The sequence below is a fragment of the Bidens hawaiensis genome, unplaced genomic scaffold (assembly GCF_021521415.1).
Source record: "Bidens hawaiensis isolate Kalapana, Puna unplaced genomic scaffold, B.hawaiensis_p1.1 tig00003217_1, whole genome shotgun sequence".
In the NCBI taxonomy this organism is placed as follows: Eukaryota; Viridiplantae; Streptophyta; class Magnoliopsida; order Asterales; family Asteraceae; genus Bidens; species Bidens hawaiensis.
The window spans coordinates 1114735-1130626 of NW_027491174.1; positions in this window are offsets into that span (position 1 = coordinate 1114735).

The following is a 15892-nucleotide window of genomic DNA, read 5'->3' on the forward strand; positions in this document are numbered from 1 at the left end:
ACATATTGATATTTAGGCCCCAGTACGTTTAAAACTCTTTAAACGAAAAAGGTTTCGTTTATCGATACGCTATAAGCTTAAACGTAATCGTTAATATCAAAACAAGCATTGTAGCATCCGTTAAGCCGAAAAAGATTTATAAAACACTTATATGACATGTTCTAAGCAATCCGTGAAAATATTTTGGAATTTTACAACGAGTCAGTACGTTTTTCTTATTTTACAAAAATAAGCTGAAAAACACTCGTTTTTGCGCTATTTCTCACACCCGAATTAATTTTCTTGCGAAAAACCGAACCCGAACTAAATTTGAAGTGGGCTTTTTATGTTTGGGCTTGTATAATAAGAATTAATGGCCAAAACAGCCCATTAAGGGCCCTCCTTGGATTCCGATCGCCAGCCCACCATACCACACATTTGTTTTATATAACTTACACCTTAAGCTTTGTTATTCATTTCAACTCTCAAAAGTTTGAAGTCCAAGCAGCTCCAACTTCTGCTCTATCAACTCTCCTTCAAAACCCTAAGGTAAGATCAAGTTTTATGAAAATTTAACCAAGTTTGATTCATATAATTAACATATAAACATGTTTTAGTTAGTTTTAAACATGTTTAACCATCCAAAAACCCTAAAAATCAAGTAAAACCATGTTTTGATGTTAAACATGTTTACAAACCAGGAACATATACTTTTTGGTCAAAAACGCGGATTAGAACATGAATACAACGTTTTTACGGTTAGAAAGTTCGGTTTGAACCCAAAACCGAAACCCTAATTATCAAGGCTGTTACATGGATGATTTATGCTTGGTTTGATGTTATATGATGTGTAGATATACTGAGTTTGCAACCCGAGACCCGGAGAGTCGTTTAAACTAGCAAAATTCATCGATAACCGACAAGGTAAACCCGTAACACTCGTTTAGGGGCTGTTTAGTATTAGGTTGTGACGTGCTTGTTGTTAGCTTGTGAAAACTTGCAGGAACATTAGGGATCATATAAATGAGTCCCTGTTCAAATTTGGTAATTTTTCGATAAACGGAGAATATTTGGTGAATTTATTTCCGTTTATGAGCGTTTATTTGGGAAAAATAGCTAAACATATTGAAAAATTATGAAACTTGGTTTTGGAGTTTAATATGTGATGGTAAGATCACTGGTAAATTTTGGGAATGATTGGAAATGTCTAAGTATGGTTTGTGCAATCATGGTTTAACCGAATTTTAACAGCCGAAAAACGCACAAAAAGGCATTTTGTCAAAAGAATTAGGTTCTGGAAATTTTGCAGGGGCTATATAATAACATTGAGGCCATTTGTAAAAATTTCGGATTTTTCGGAGGTCGTTTGATATAAACGGGCCATTTATTACACGATTATAACCTATTAAATGAATTTTTATAAATAAATAATTAATCATAAAATTTCTAAAAATATTTTTATAAAATTCTCCATGTCTTAATGTATTTTTACAAAAATTTACATAATTTATATATAAGTACATATTTAGTTATGATTAATCAAAGATTTAATTTATAATTGTTTTAACGAAACCGGCAGTTTTGTGTTTAACGGACTGACTGGTATGTCAAAATGTCAAAAGTGGTCAAATATCATATTTTTGAATGATATTAATAAAAACGAACTTTTTAAGAGAATTCCGAAAAATTCGGGTGAATTATGCGCGTTTTGTATAATCAAACCCGTGTGAAAACGGAAACGAACCCTGCGATCAAACCAGACACCGAAACCTTAAAATTCTTTCATAAATCAAATCATTTTATTAATCAATATATTTACTTAAGTTTATGTGATCTTACCTAATCCCGAAACGTATAAACAATCAACTGAGCTAGGCTCGGGAAACGGTGAAACTGAGCCAAATCCGGTTTTAAACATTTCATAGTATACAACGTCACAATCTAAGACTATGGTCATGTTCTGGGCCTAACAGCTATACCCAGATTATCTATACAGCCCGACTTAGCTTGAACACTGTACTAGTATTAACGATACGATACCGTTTATAGGAATCAGGCTATAAACGAGGCATCTGACTTATTGATACGTAATTTCTGTGCGAACTACGATAAGGTGAGTTTCACGACCCCCACTTTCTAAACTGTTTTACGAACTTTTGGGGTGAAAAGCATGTTTACATATACTTAAATACTTGAAAACGTGTGATGATGTGGATTATCTAAGTACTAACACTTGACAAGTCCCCACAAACACAAGTGATTAACTTCGTGCCGGTGACGTGTGGATAGTACTATCGGTTTGACAAACCCAACTGACAGAGCCGGAGGGGTATGCCGGAACATATGTAAACCCAGTTGCACATTGTCATTATATTTTTACATACTGCTATGTGGTGTTAGACATAGTACATACTTGGGGCAAAGTGGCTGTTAAATGCCAACGGGAGTGCATGGGCAGTGGAGGCCATGTGTTTTAGCTCGTTTCGGTTTCACTTGTGGCTTAGTATAATACATCATACACAGACATATATACATACACACTGTAAACTTTACGAACTCGTGTACTGATTTCATTGACACTCGTGAAACTTGAAACTCACCAACTAGACGTAGTTGACCCGTTTTAACATGCTTTTCAGGTAAAGAAAAAGTGGAATGATTTGCTTACGTGCTTGGTGTTAGAAGAAGAGTTGAATAGCTGTGAATAGACGCAGATACATAATATTAAATAAAAGCTCGTAAACGGGTTATGTGATTCTCATCTAGTTTGTAAACTTAGAACCAACCCATGTAATATGATGTAAATTAGTTTATGAATTTCTTTATAAACAATGTTGTTGATATCAGTGTTATCTGTTACATTCCCGTATTACGCTTCCGCAACTACCTAGTCGGGGTGTGACATAAACAGTAATCTTTCTAAATATAGCAACCCGTTATTAACTCCCTTGTCGACACATTTATTTGTGTGAGTTATGACATGTTTTGAGTAAGATCCAGCTGAAATCGGGGACATGACAAGTGGTATCAGAGATTGTTGTTGCTATTTTGGAAAGATTGTTGCTGATTGAAGATTTGAAGAAAGATGACGTAAGCAGACCACTGTTCCATTGAAACGTGACGTCAGAAGCTCTGTTCTTAATTTTTCTTCCAGATCTACAATCATTTGGTGTTTTCTCTTCCTTATTTTGTTTAAAGCTTTAATCTTTATATATAAATCTTGTTCTAATCGCATCAGACAACTCAGATCTGAAAAACCAGTGTTCAGATTTGATTATTTTTATTTAACTCTGTTTTTACAAAGAAACTATTTTTGATTTCTCAAAATGTCTGGTTACGAAGAACAAGAAGTTTCTACTAACAAGATTCCTAGACTGTACGGACAGGAAAATTTCATTAAATGGAAGGTCTTGTTTGAAGCAGCCGTTTGCTACAATGATGTAGATATGTGGAACTCCATCAAGAATGGTCCACAAGACAACAATGAAGGTGCTAATGCAAATGCATCTCCTACTGTAAGAGAAAAACTGAGAAAGGTGGATGACAGGGCCTTAGCTATGATTAAGCTAGGACTGTCTTGGGAGATTTTAACCAAGGTGGCAAACAAATGTATGATGCCATACTTGATATGTATGAAGGGAATACTGAGCTGAAGAACGTAAAGAAGCAAAGATTGAAGCAACAGTTGTAAAGGTTCAAGTATAAGGAGGGAGAAAGATTGAAATCAATACTAGAATGTTTTCTATCTATTGTGAATGAGTTGAGGACAACTGATTATGTCATGACTGATCTTGACCTGAATACCAAGTTGCTCAATTCAATGCCCAAAGAATGGTACACTGCTTGCAAATTCATCCTTCAAAAGCACAATTTCAATGAGTTGAAGGTGGATGATGTAGTATGCTTCCTTGAAGCTGCAGAAATAGAAATGATTGAGAATGAAATGATCAAAGAAGAGAAGCCATGTTTTCAAGTAACCAATGCTCTCATTGTACCTATGGGGAACTTGTCAACCAAAAACCAACAACAGATTCCCATCATTGAAGAACCAAATGAGCATGGTGTTGATACACCTAAGGCTTTTGTTGGTGGTAGTTCAAGCAACTCACAAAATCAGCAGAGGTTTAATGTCCAACTCTTGGAAGAACATGATTCAGCCTCAATGGCTAGTGGACATACACCTTTTGTTGGTGGCAATGGAAGTCATGGATCAGATTATCATGGTTTATTCTCAATGTTCACTGAATCTTATAATGCTTTTGTTGCAAAGAACATGGTTCATACAAGCATTGTTCAAGATGATTTGGAGAAAATTGATGCTGATGATTTGGAGGACATGGATTTAATATGGCAAGCAGCCATGTTGGCTCTAAGAAGCAAAAGGCTATATAACAGGACTGGTAGATCTCTTCTATCAGGACCTAATGAAAGAATTGGCTTTGATAAGTCTAAAGCCATCTGTTACAACTGCCAACAGCCAGGTCATTTTGCTAGAGAATGCAACATTCCAAGGAACTATCAAGTGAACCAATTTCAAAACCAACCAAGAAACCAGCAGCATCAGTTTCAACAACAGACTCAGCCAAGGAACAACTTCAATAACAACAACTCCAACAACTATAACCCTAACTTCAACAACTTCCAACAGCCTCCAATGAACAATAATCAACAAGTAGTGTCACAGAATCAAGGATTTCAAAGGAACAACTATCAGAATCTTCAAACTATTCCAAACAATTCAGTTCCAATCAACCAAAATCAACCCAGAAATCAAGGAAATGTGGCTGTAACTTCACAGCATGAGGGTAATTTTAATTGGAGTAATCATGAAGAAGACATTGCAGATGACATCAATAGGGAAAATGTGGCTTTAATGGCTTTGATTGAAAAAGAAGTTGGTTCATCATCTCAGGTACACTCTGCTCCTACTGTTGATTTAAATGAAATTATCAATGAATTAAAAACAAAGGTACGCAAGCTGGAAAATGAGTGTTTTAGGAAACAAAGTATCATCAATAGGTATAAGTCTAGTGAACTGATCAGTGAAGAAAAGATTAAAAGTCTGAAGACGATTGCATGATCAGTTACAGAACTCAAACCAGATACATCACTGAGATAGATGGACTAAAGAAGATGTTAGTTGAAGAAAAGGTGAAGAACACAAAACTGCAAGTTGAAGTTGAATTCCTGAAGAACTTGGTCTCTACAGGAAACATCTGTGGTATTCTAAATCAAGTAAGTGAAAAAGACAGATATAAAACTGTTCCACCACCCTTCAACAACAACTTTATGCCCAAAGTTGATAAAGAGAAAAGAGATGCATACCTGCAACAGTTCAGAGATGTCTTTCAAGATAAAGAAGAATTTGTTGATTTATACAGGAATGTTGAAGTGAATGAAGAAGGTGAATTTGTTGTGAAAGAAGACGTAAAAGAGGATAAGTCAATTGGAGTTCAAGTCTTTGAGTATGACTTTGATTCTAATGATCTCAATCAAGATGATTTGAGTGATTTGAGTGATCAGATCACAGATGAACAGATCAAAGAAGCTGAAAAAGGAAGAAGATACAAGAAACCAAATCTATTGACAAACTTCCTAAGTATCCACCTGTAACACCTAGAATGAAGAAACAGAATGAGAAGATAAGAAGAGAACATGTGTCTTATGACAATTATGAAAAGAGAAGGGTAATCTACAATGCAGTCAAGCCACCAAGCAAGGATGCGTTGGAAAGGATAAAACAAAACAAAAAGGAGAGAGTAACTGAAGAAGTTGATGCAGAAAATTTTATCCCTGTTTATCCAATCTTTTCCAGTCATAAAGTGCTTGATGTTGGAGAAGTGGAAACTATGGAGGAATATGAGAAAAGGCAGTCAAGGCATAGAGAGAACAGTGATGAGGAACCTATGATTATGGAGAAAATTGTCTTTGTTAAAAGCAAAGTTGAAAGACAAGACATCAAAATTGAAGAATTTGTATCCTTCTCTATTGATTTTGATAGTTTGAAGATTCAAAAGACTCTTGGAGTCAAGTCACCTAAGCCAAGTGAAAGGTTCAAAAAACCAAAAGAGCATGAAGTATTCAAAGGAAAGGTTTGGTGTAAAAAATGTGATGAATATGGTCATCACACAGATTCATGTAATGAAATATTCAAGTTCAAACCCTTTCATGTCCCAAATGAAACAAATTATGGCCAATATTTTGTTCAGTACAAAGAAAAGTATGATGCTTACCTGGGAAAAGGAAAAGTGTGAAAATGAAACCATGAACAAAAATGAAGTAACATCAGCTAAGGAGACAAAAAGAGAAAAGAAAACTGAAGTCAAATCAAAGAAACAAGTGACTAAATTAGTAAGAAGAAGTATGTATCCTAAGAAGTATGAGAAAGTTGTCAAGAAGAACTCTCAACCTTTGAGAATCAGCCCCAAACAAGATACACACTCAAACAAGTCTGATAATTCTCAAGGTTCACCTACCAGCAGAAAGACAAGAAATAAAGGTGTATTTTCAAGAAAGAAATCAACATAACTAACAGGTGATGAGAAGTTCTTGTTAAAGCATGGATATGAACCAGAAGGATTTCTTTGGAAACCTAAGGCTGAGACTGAAGTGGAGAGAACACATGATGTAAGAGAATGCTTAGAAAAGAAAGATTATGTAGTTCAAAGGCCTAACAATGCATCAGAAGAATCACAAGTCACAACCTCATTTGTTAAAACTCCAAGAGAGTGTGGATATGAAACTGATAACTCAGACAATATTGAGTTGACTCATGAAGATCCTGAACCAACAACACTCACTTCCAGTGCAGCCACTGAAACTGAAACTGATTAGTTGCAAGTTGAAATGACTTGCACTTCATCACCTAACTAATCAAACTTTTTCTTTTGTGCAGAACAGTCCACTCCATTGAATGACATTGGTACATGGATAGTGGATGTTCTAGGCACATGACTTGTGACAAGAGGTCACTGGTAATTTATGAAGAAAAATTTGAAGGTCCTGTGGCATTTGAAAGTGATGAAAATGGTGGAAAGATAGTTGAGAAAAGAATTTTAACAAATGGAAAAGTTTCATTTGATAATGTGTTTCATATTGAAGGTTTACAATACAATCTGTTAAGCATATCACAAATGTGTGATAAGGGATACAAAGTTGGTTTTGATGACTCACACTGTTTCATCTTAAAACCTGAATTTGTCATCCCACCTGAAATGATTATGATGATGGCACCCAGAAATGGCAACCTATAAGAGCTCAACATGAAGGAAGCTGTTTCAAGGGGTGGTACATGTTTTGTTTCCAAAGCCACTGAAAATGAGTCAAAATTGTGGCACAAGAAACTATGTCATGTGAATCTGAAGAATATGAACAAACTTGTTAAGGGTGTGCATGTCATTGGATTACCTACAAGAGAGTTCAAACTGGAAGATCATTGCAGTTCATGTCAAAAGGACAAACAGCACAAATCAACTCATAAGTCAAAACTCATCAGTTCAATTGGTCAAATACTTGAATTACTTCACATGGATCTCTTTGGTCCTGTAAGTGTGCCAAGTATAGGAAAGAAAAGATATTGTCTTGTGATCATTGATGATTATTCAAGATATAGTTGGGTCTACTTCCTGAGTACAAAAGATGAGACTGCAGAACTGATTAAGGGCTGTGTGACAATGATTGAGAACAAACTGAATAAGAAAGTTAAAACAACAAGAAGTGATAATGGTACAGAGTTTAAAAATGGAGTTATGGAAGAATTCTGCACACAAAAGGGAATATTTCAGCAATTCACAGCTCTTAGAACTCCTGAGTAAAATGGTGTTGCAGAAAGAAGAAACATAACACTTATTGAAGCTGCAAGAACCATGATAGCAGATGCAAATTTACCAGTGACATTTTGGGCAGAAGCCATAAATACTGCATGCTATGTTCAGAACAGGGTACTTGTTAATAAAAGGCATAACAAGACACCATATGAAATTTTCAACAATAGAAAGCCTTATATCAAGTTTTTCAAGCCCTTTGGATGCCAATGTTTTCTTCTGAACACCAGGGATTACTTGAACAAGTTTCAAACTAAGTCCTTGGATTGTTTCTTTGTTGGATATTCTACACACTCAAAAGCTTACAGAGTATATGTGAAAGACCATATGAGTGTTATTGAGTCATCTGACATCATCTTTAATGAGAATCAGTTCAATACAGTTGATGGTGCAGCATGGCTGTTAGATCATGAAAAATTGACAAGGTCTTTCAAGATTTATCCTGAAGACTTTGATGATTCATTCTACAAGACCAGTGTATATGAAAAGAAAAAGAAGAAAACATTGGACTTGAAAGGATTATGGAAGAAGGTTGCTAGCAAAGAAAAGGAGTACACATTTATCAAGGGTATCTCAAATGACACTGTTGACCAAGAACAAGATCATGCAGAGCTTAATCAAGACAATTAAGAAGTAGAGAATGATCAAGTTCAGACTGATGAGAACCCAAGCAACCAAACAACTGAAGAAGAAGTGACTACAACAAGATTTCAACATTTGTTTGAAAGCTTGAATATTGGAAACAATGGTGCATCTACCTCAAGACAGAACATTGAAGAAGCACCAGAGTTTCATGATGCTGAAACAGAATTGATCATTGAAGAACCAGATCTCAATGAATCAAATCTTGACACAAACATGTCTGCAGATATGATAGTTCAAACCCCTTATGTTGAAAAGAATCATCCATCTGATAACATCATTGGAGATATAAATGAAAGAGTTACTAGAAGTCATTCTGAATCTGCACACATCTGTTTATACTCCTACTTTCTATCCCAAATAGAACCAAAGAACATTGTTCAAGCACTAAAAGACAGTAGTTGGGTGGAGGCAATGCATGAGGAACTTGCACAGTTCAGAGATCTACATGTTTGGGATCTTGTTGACAAGCCAAGGAACAGATCTGCAATTGGAACAAAATGGGTTTTCAGAAACAAGAGGGATGAGAGGGGTATTGTGATTAAGAACAAGGCTAGACTTGTGGCATTGGGATGCTTTCAAAAGGAAGGAATAGACTTTGAGGAAGTCTTTGCACCAGTTGCAAGACTTGAGGCAATCAGAACCTTTCTTGCATATGCTGCCTCAAAGAATATTAAGGTGTTCCAGCTTGATGTAAAGTCTGCGTTCCTAAATGGAAAGATTGATGAAGAGGTGTATGTTGCTCAACCACCAGGTTTTGAAGATCCAGTGTATCCAAACAGGGTGTATAAACAAAATAAATCCCTTTATGGATTGCATCAGGCTCCAAGAGCATGGTATGATGAGCTGTCAAATCATCTTCTTGAAAATGGTTTCAAAAGAGGAGCCATTGACAACACACTCTTTTACAAGAGAAAGGGATCAGACTTGCTGATATTACAAGTCTATGTTGATGATATCATCTTTGGTTCAACAAATGAACAAATGTGCATGGAGTTTGAAGGGGTAATGTGTAACACCCCGTAACCGCAGCGGAAACGTAACCGGGGCGCCACAGACACCTCTGATATCAACCACATTGTTTATAAAGAAAACTGAATACATTAATATACTTCAATTTACATTATTTCATATTTCATTACCGTCTAGGTGATACACACATCATACAATACAATACAATACATAATTCTATCTATTATAATGTATCATAACATTCCGCACGCAAATCTTACACACAACAAGCACTTAGCACGAAAGCAATCAATTCATCTTAATCGGACCTGAAAAGCATGTGAGAAAACGGGTCAACTACGAATAGTTGGTGAGTTTCACTAATTTAAACAACTGTGACAAATCATTATAATAATCATATATTAGCGATGTAATTATGCTGAGCCCACAAGTGAAACCTCTGTTAACCCAGTACTGTACCCGTTCCGGGGGCAATGTTAACCCAGAAACACTTCTAGGGACATCTGGGGACACTGTTAACCCAGTACAGTACCCATTCCGGGGGCAATGTTAACCCAGAAACACTTCTAGGGACATCTGGGGACACTGTTAACCCAGTACAGTACCCATTCCGGGGGCAATGTTAACCCAGAAACACTTCTAAGGACATCTGGGGACACTGTTAACCCAGTACTGTACCCATTCCGTACGATTCCCGTAAAATCAAATATTTATAAATACACGCAAATCCATGCGTTCAGTATGTACTTAAACATTTCAATAGTAACATGCTTTCCGCCCCGGGAAAATATTTAAAAACAATTCAGAAAAAGGGGCTCGTGAAACTCACATTATCGTAAGCAATTAAGTAACACAGTACGCCAGCTACTAGTCCGGATCTGTAATAGAATCCCTAAGTCCGTTACTATACAATCATTATTAATATAACTTTAACCGTGTTAACCCAGTACTGTAACCGTTCCGGGGGCAATGTTAACCCAGAAACACTTCTCCGGACTCAGATTGTGATATCGTTTAGAGTTCACTAGTCAAAATCACTATTAGTCGTTTTTCCCGTTTTGCGTGCCTAGCACGGTTATCCGTTTTTACGTTTCAAAAATGAGTTTGGTCACACACGACCCGAAAATAGTTGTTGACTGATAATTTAATTAAAGTTGTGAATTTAGAGCTCGGTTTAGACGCTCCGATTGGCCGTGGGACCCGTTTCCGTCTTTAATGCACCGAAAACTGTTAAATCGGATAAAATTACTCAAATCATCCGGATTATTTTCGGATGATTCATTTTTACTTGTATAACTCAATTATATGAAAATATTTCATTTTTAGGGTTTTTATACGCCAGTCAGCTCTTTTAGGCGAACTTTACCGGTTTACGCGTTTTAAACTTTAAAAGTTTGTTTTTGCACAAATAATTATCCGTTTAATCTCGGATCTTGAAATTTTGTACAAATCACTTTTTGACAGTGGGGAATTTTATAAAAATATTTCCAGAATTAATTTTTATATTTAAAATTTATTTATCTATTTTTAAACACCATTTAAACACTAAATATGTCGTAAATACCAAACAACCTTAGAAAAATCCAAAATTTTTCTTGGATGACCCCTGCCATCCACATAGTCCCCTGTAATTTTTCCAGAACTAAAATCTCTTTTTACATGCCATTTTCACTAAAGCCGAGCTAGAAAACCCTAGAACTCGTTTAACCGAAAATCCTACTTAGACTTCTCCAACTGACCTAAAAATTTTTGTGTGAGTTATACATGTTATAAAAAGCTTATCTGCAATTTTCCAGAATTTTTCATGATATTTAACTATTTTTCACCATTTTTAGCCAAAACCGAGCATTAAATTCACCAAAGATTCATCCTTTGTCCAAAAATTACCAAAATTTCACAGAACTCATATTTTCATATATCTAACACCTCTGTAAAATTTCATGACCTAACTCTAAACCATCCACAATCTGTCCAAAAACCCATAACCGAACATAAACCGAATATACCTTTTGTTTTCCGCCACTACAAGCTACAAACTCGTCTTTCCGCCTTATCTACCACTAAATACAGAACCTACAACCAACATACCACAATACCAAGCAAGTTACACTCACAATCAAGCCTCTTACACTATAGTTTCGGTTATTGTTTCAAAACTAAAGTTTAAACCGTAAAAATTCGTTTTTGGTTCGTTTAACTCCTTTCTTGGACCAAGATCCCTTGTATAACCCGTATACATCACTTGATCATGCAAGAATTGGTTTTCATCTTTGAAACCTCATTTTCTTGCAATTAAACTCAAGAAACGAAGATGGAAACGTAATTAACTCGATTTTTACCTCGGCTTTCTTGCTAAAAACTCGGGTTTTTAGATGATATTGTGGAGAGGGTTGATGAACATGGAGATGTTTGTAAAAAAATAACAAAGAATGGGGTTTAACCCCTTCTTGTCCGATCGGAAGTATGAGGGGGTGGGGTGGGACCCACCTTTTCATTCTTAGCCACACATTTGGATTCCTGAAATCTGGATAATGTTTTAGATAATTTGGTTCAGTTCGTTTTTCGGTTAAATGTTTAATTCCGCTTAAAACGAGGCTAAAACGGTCGTTTTCGGCTTAAAAAAAATGAAATTTATATAAAACCGATTTAAAAACTTTAAAAACTTAAACCATGACAATTATTAACTTAAAACATCATATTACTAATTATTGCGCATCTTTTTCGGCTTGATCGATCGTCTCTTGCTCGGTTTGGTATTGAAGGTTTCGTTTAATGTACCGACGTACCATTAAATCGAAAATTCTTTTTCTATGCTTTAATTCACTTATCCCGAAGCTTTAATACTTCGTAAACATCACTAAATATCATATATATCGTCTATAATTGAACCCTCGATTCGTTCGGGTTTCAATAACTATCGATCGATTAATCGCATATTCAATACGATGAATTATATATTCACGTACAATCAATACAGTGAACCATGTATTCTCATATAATTATTATGGTAATTCATGTACCCGACATTAAACATAACGTAACTATTGTCTACCGGTTAAGGTATACCTGGTTTCGTCGGAATCGTTACATAATGAAATCCAAATACAGCATGAGTTCAATGGGGGAAATGAACTAATTTCTTGGATTGCAAGTTCAGCAGAAAGCTGATGGGATTTTCATCTACCAGTCTAAGTATGTGCAGGACATCCTAGACAAATTCAAATGTAATGATTTGAAGACTGCTTCAACTCCAATGGATACCAAAGAAAAGATGGTAGCTGATGAAAAGGGGGAGCCAGTAGATGAACATGAATACAGAGCAAAGATTGGGTCTCTGATGTATCTTACTGCTTCAATACCAGATATCATGTTTGCTGTATGTGTATGTGCAAGATTCCAAGCAAGTCCAAAAGCCTCCCACATGAATGCTGTTAAGAGAATATTCAGATATTTGAAGGGAAGATCAGACTTAGGGATTTGGTATCCAAAGAACCAATCTTTTGACCTAATTGCCTACACAGACAGTGATTATGATGGCTGTAACATGAGCAGGAAGTCAACCTCAGGAGGATGTCAATTTTTGGGTGAAAGGCTGGTGTCATGGCAATGCAAGAAGCAGACTACTGTCTCAATTTCAACTGCTGAAGCTGAATACATTGCTGCATCTGCCTGCTGTGCCCAAGTTCTATGGATTCAGAACCAGATGCTGGATTATGGTTTGAATTTTCTGAATACCCCTATTCTCATTGATAATACTGCTGCATATTTTACTGTTAAGAATCCTGTCCAACATTCAAAGACTAAGCACATTGAAATTAGAAATTACTTCATTAGAGATTGTAATGAAAAAGGTTTGATTGAAATGAAGAGAGTTGATACAAGTGAAAACTTGGCTGACCTATTCACCAAGCCACTTGACATAACCAGATTCAACTTTCTTCTGAAAGCTCTGGGTATGATCAACTCAGATGAGGTCTGATTGAGGATGTGTGCTTAGTGTGTGTCTCTATGTGTTAATTGACTACTATTCTTTCCTGAGGTCACATACTTTGAATGTTAAATGAATATGTTATGAATATGTTACTTGTCTGCTGTTAACTGATTAGCACTTAATTGTTTATCTGTGCTATTTATATGTCATTGATGCTAATGATTGATTATCAGTTAACTGTTTTGATATTATGATAAGTAGTTTGGATTGATTAAACTGATTAAATGCTTATCTGATGTCATGAGTAATCACTTGATTATGATTGCTTGAATATGTAGGTCATCTGATCATCTTGATGTTATTAGGATAGGTTAGACTATGAATGTTAAGAATGTCTACTTGTTTTGATGATGTTAAGAATGATTAAGATTTGAATATGTTACAACTGTTTGTGTCAAAATATGTCTGTATGTCAAATTTAAAGGTTTTTAATAAATTATCAAATGAATTTTTGCATAATCACAAATTTTGATCTAAACATGAGCAAGTTGTTAATGGTGAGATATATGATAATACTATTCAGTTCAAGCTTTAAAGAAGCTTAAAATGATTTTCAATGAAAAGTCTCAAGAGTTACTTTTGCTGAAAATTATGTCATTTGCTCAAGTTGGAATGGCATATACTTGTATATGTTGGTCCTGTCATCTATTTTTAGACAGATAGAATAGCCATTAACCTGGAAAACTGAAGGCATTTGAGGCAATCTGTAACTTGTTTTCTATTCATTCACTTAGAACAATGTCAATAATTCTGATTTGAAAGGACATATACTCACATATATGTTTGGTCCTGAGGACCACTAGTGGTCAACCTGAACAGCCATTTACCAGTCAAACAGAAGATATTGGGGTGTCTGGATTTAAAACTGTTTAAATTTGGAAATGATAGTACATTGACTACTTAGCCAATCATATGGATTTATTAAGCTAAAAGGACTCTTAGTACATTCATTAACATGTATGGTTGCTTTCTCATGATATGTAAAATCTGAGGTGATATAAACATAAAGAAAATGCTATGATTTATGTGGAGTTACATTGTTGTCTATGCATGTTTCTAGATAAATCTTTTCAAATGATAGGCAGAAAAGTGATTATCCAGTCATACACAAGCCTGTTGGTCTTTGGTTACCCAAAATGTAACATCTTTTAAAGAATGACAAAGAACAGTTGTGAACTACTTTCATTTTCAATATTTATTCAACCAAAATTTGATACATGTTCACAAATTTTTAATGAGTAAATTCAAACATGAGGGTTAATTCTAGAACTACAAGGGTGGAAGCAATAATATAAGTCCTTTAAACATCTTGAATGAAAGGCCTGTAAGTCCGATTTGCGTGGCATGTAAGTACAAAGTTCAACCTCACATATGTTTGTAGATTTGAAAAGATATATGTTACAAATTTTCAAAATTGTGTTCTATCATTAAAAATTTTAACCAAAACCAGGGGGTCAAAGTCAAATTGGGGTGATCTGGAAAAAGCCAAATAAGCCTTGAGGATAGATAAGGAGCATCAGAAAACAATATGTGTTATCCATTAAATTTTCTGCAAACTTAATTGAAACTTAATAATATCACCAAAGAGATGAAAATCATGTTAAGTCTAGACCTGCTGTTAACCTGTCTTTGTAGTCATAATAATGTTGAGAATGAAGTATTGAGAAAGCTACTTAGTCAATATGATCCCATTCCTGAGATCTTTTTAGTTTATAAAAGAAATTGTTTTGAAAAGTAACATAACTGAAATTTGATCTCTAAATGCACCATTTGCTCTTAAACTATGGTCTGAAATGTCTTTGACAAGTTGTTTAAGTCAAAAAGTGTTGCATTTTGCCTAAAATAGGTTGAATATGTAAGTTCGGGCAATGTTTGATGTTTTCTAACCTTCCCGGGCACAAAACAGTTGAATATGCTTGAATATGTATTTCCGGGTAAGGTTTAATGTTTTATAACCTTTCCGAGTACACTTAGATGTTTTTATCTAAGTTTACCATTTTCGGGCATGCTTTGAAGTATTTGATACTTTTCGGGTAAAGTTACTATTTTAGTTACTTTCCGGGCAAGCCTGATTGCTTATGACTGAATACGTATTTTCGGGTAAGGTTTTATGCGTTTCAACCTTTCCGGGCACACTTAGGTACTTTTATCTAAGTTTGTCTTTTTCAGGTATGATTTGATAATTGAAATTGTCTCGGGTAGACTAAACTGTTTAATTTAGTTCCCAGGCATACCTGATGTTTGAATATGATTATCCTAGCAAGCTTTGAAATTTTAGCCTGTAGCACACTTAGATGTTTTATATTTAATCTATTTTCGAGCATGCTATGTATTGTTTGTGATTATGATCTCTTTGAAATTACAAGTGTTTTCAGGCAGACTTTGTCTTCCAGGCCGACTTTATATTCCGGGTACACTATTGTTCCCTCAATATACTTGGTAATTTCAAAATCTGACTTTCCGAGTACACTGTCTGCTTGATATC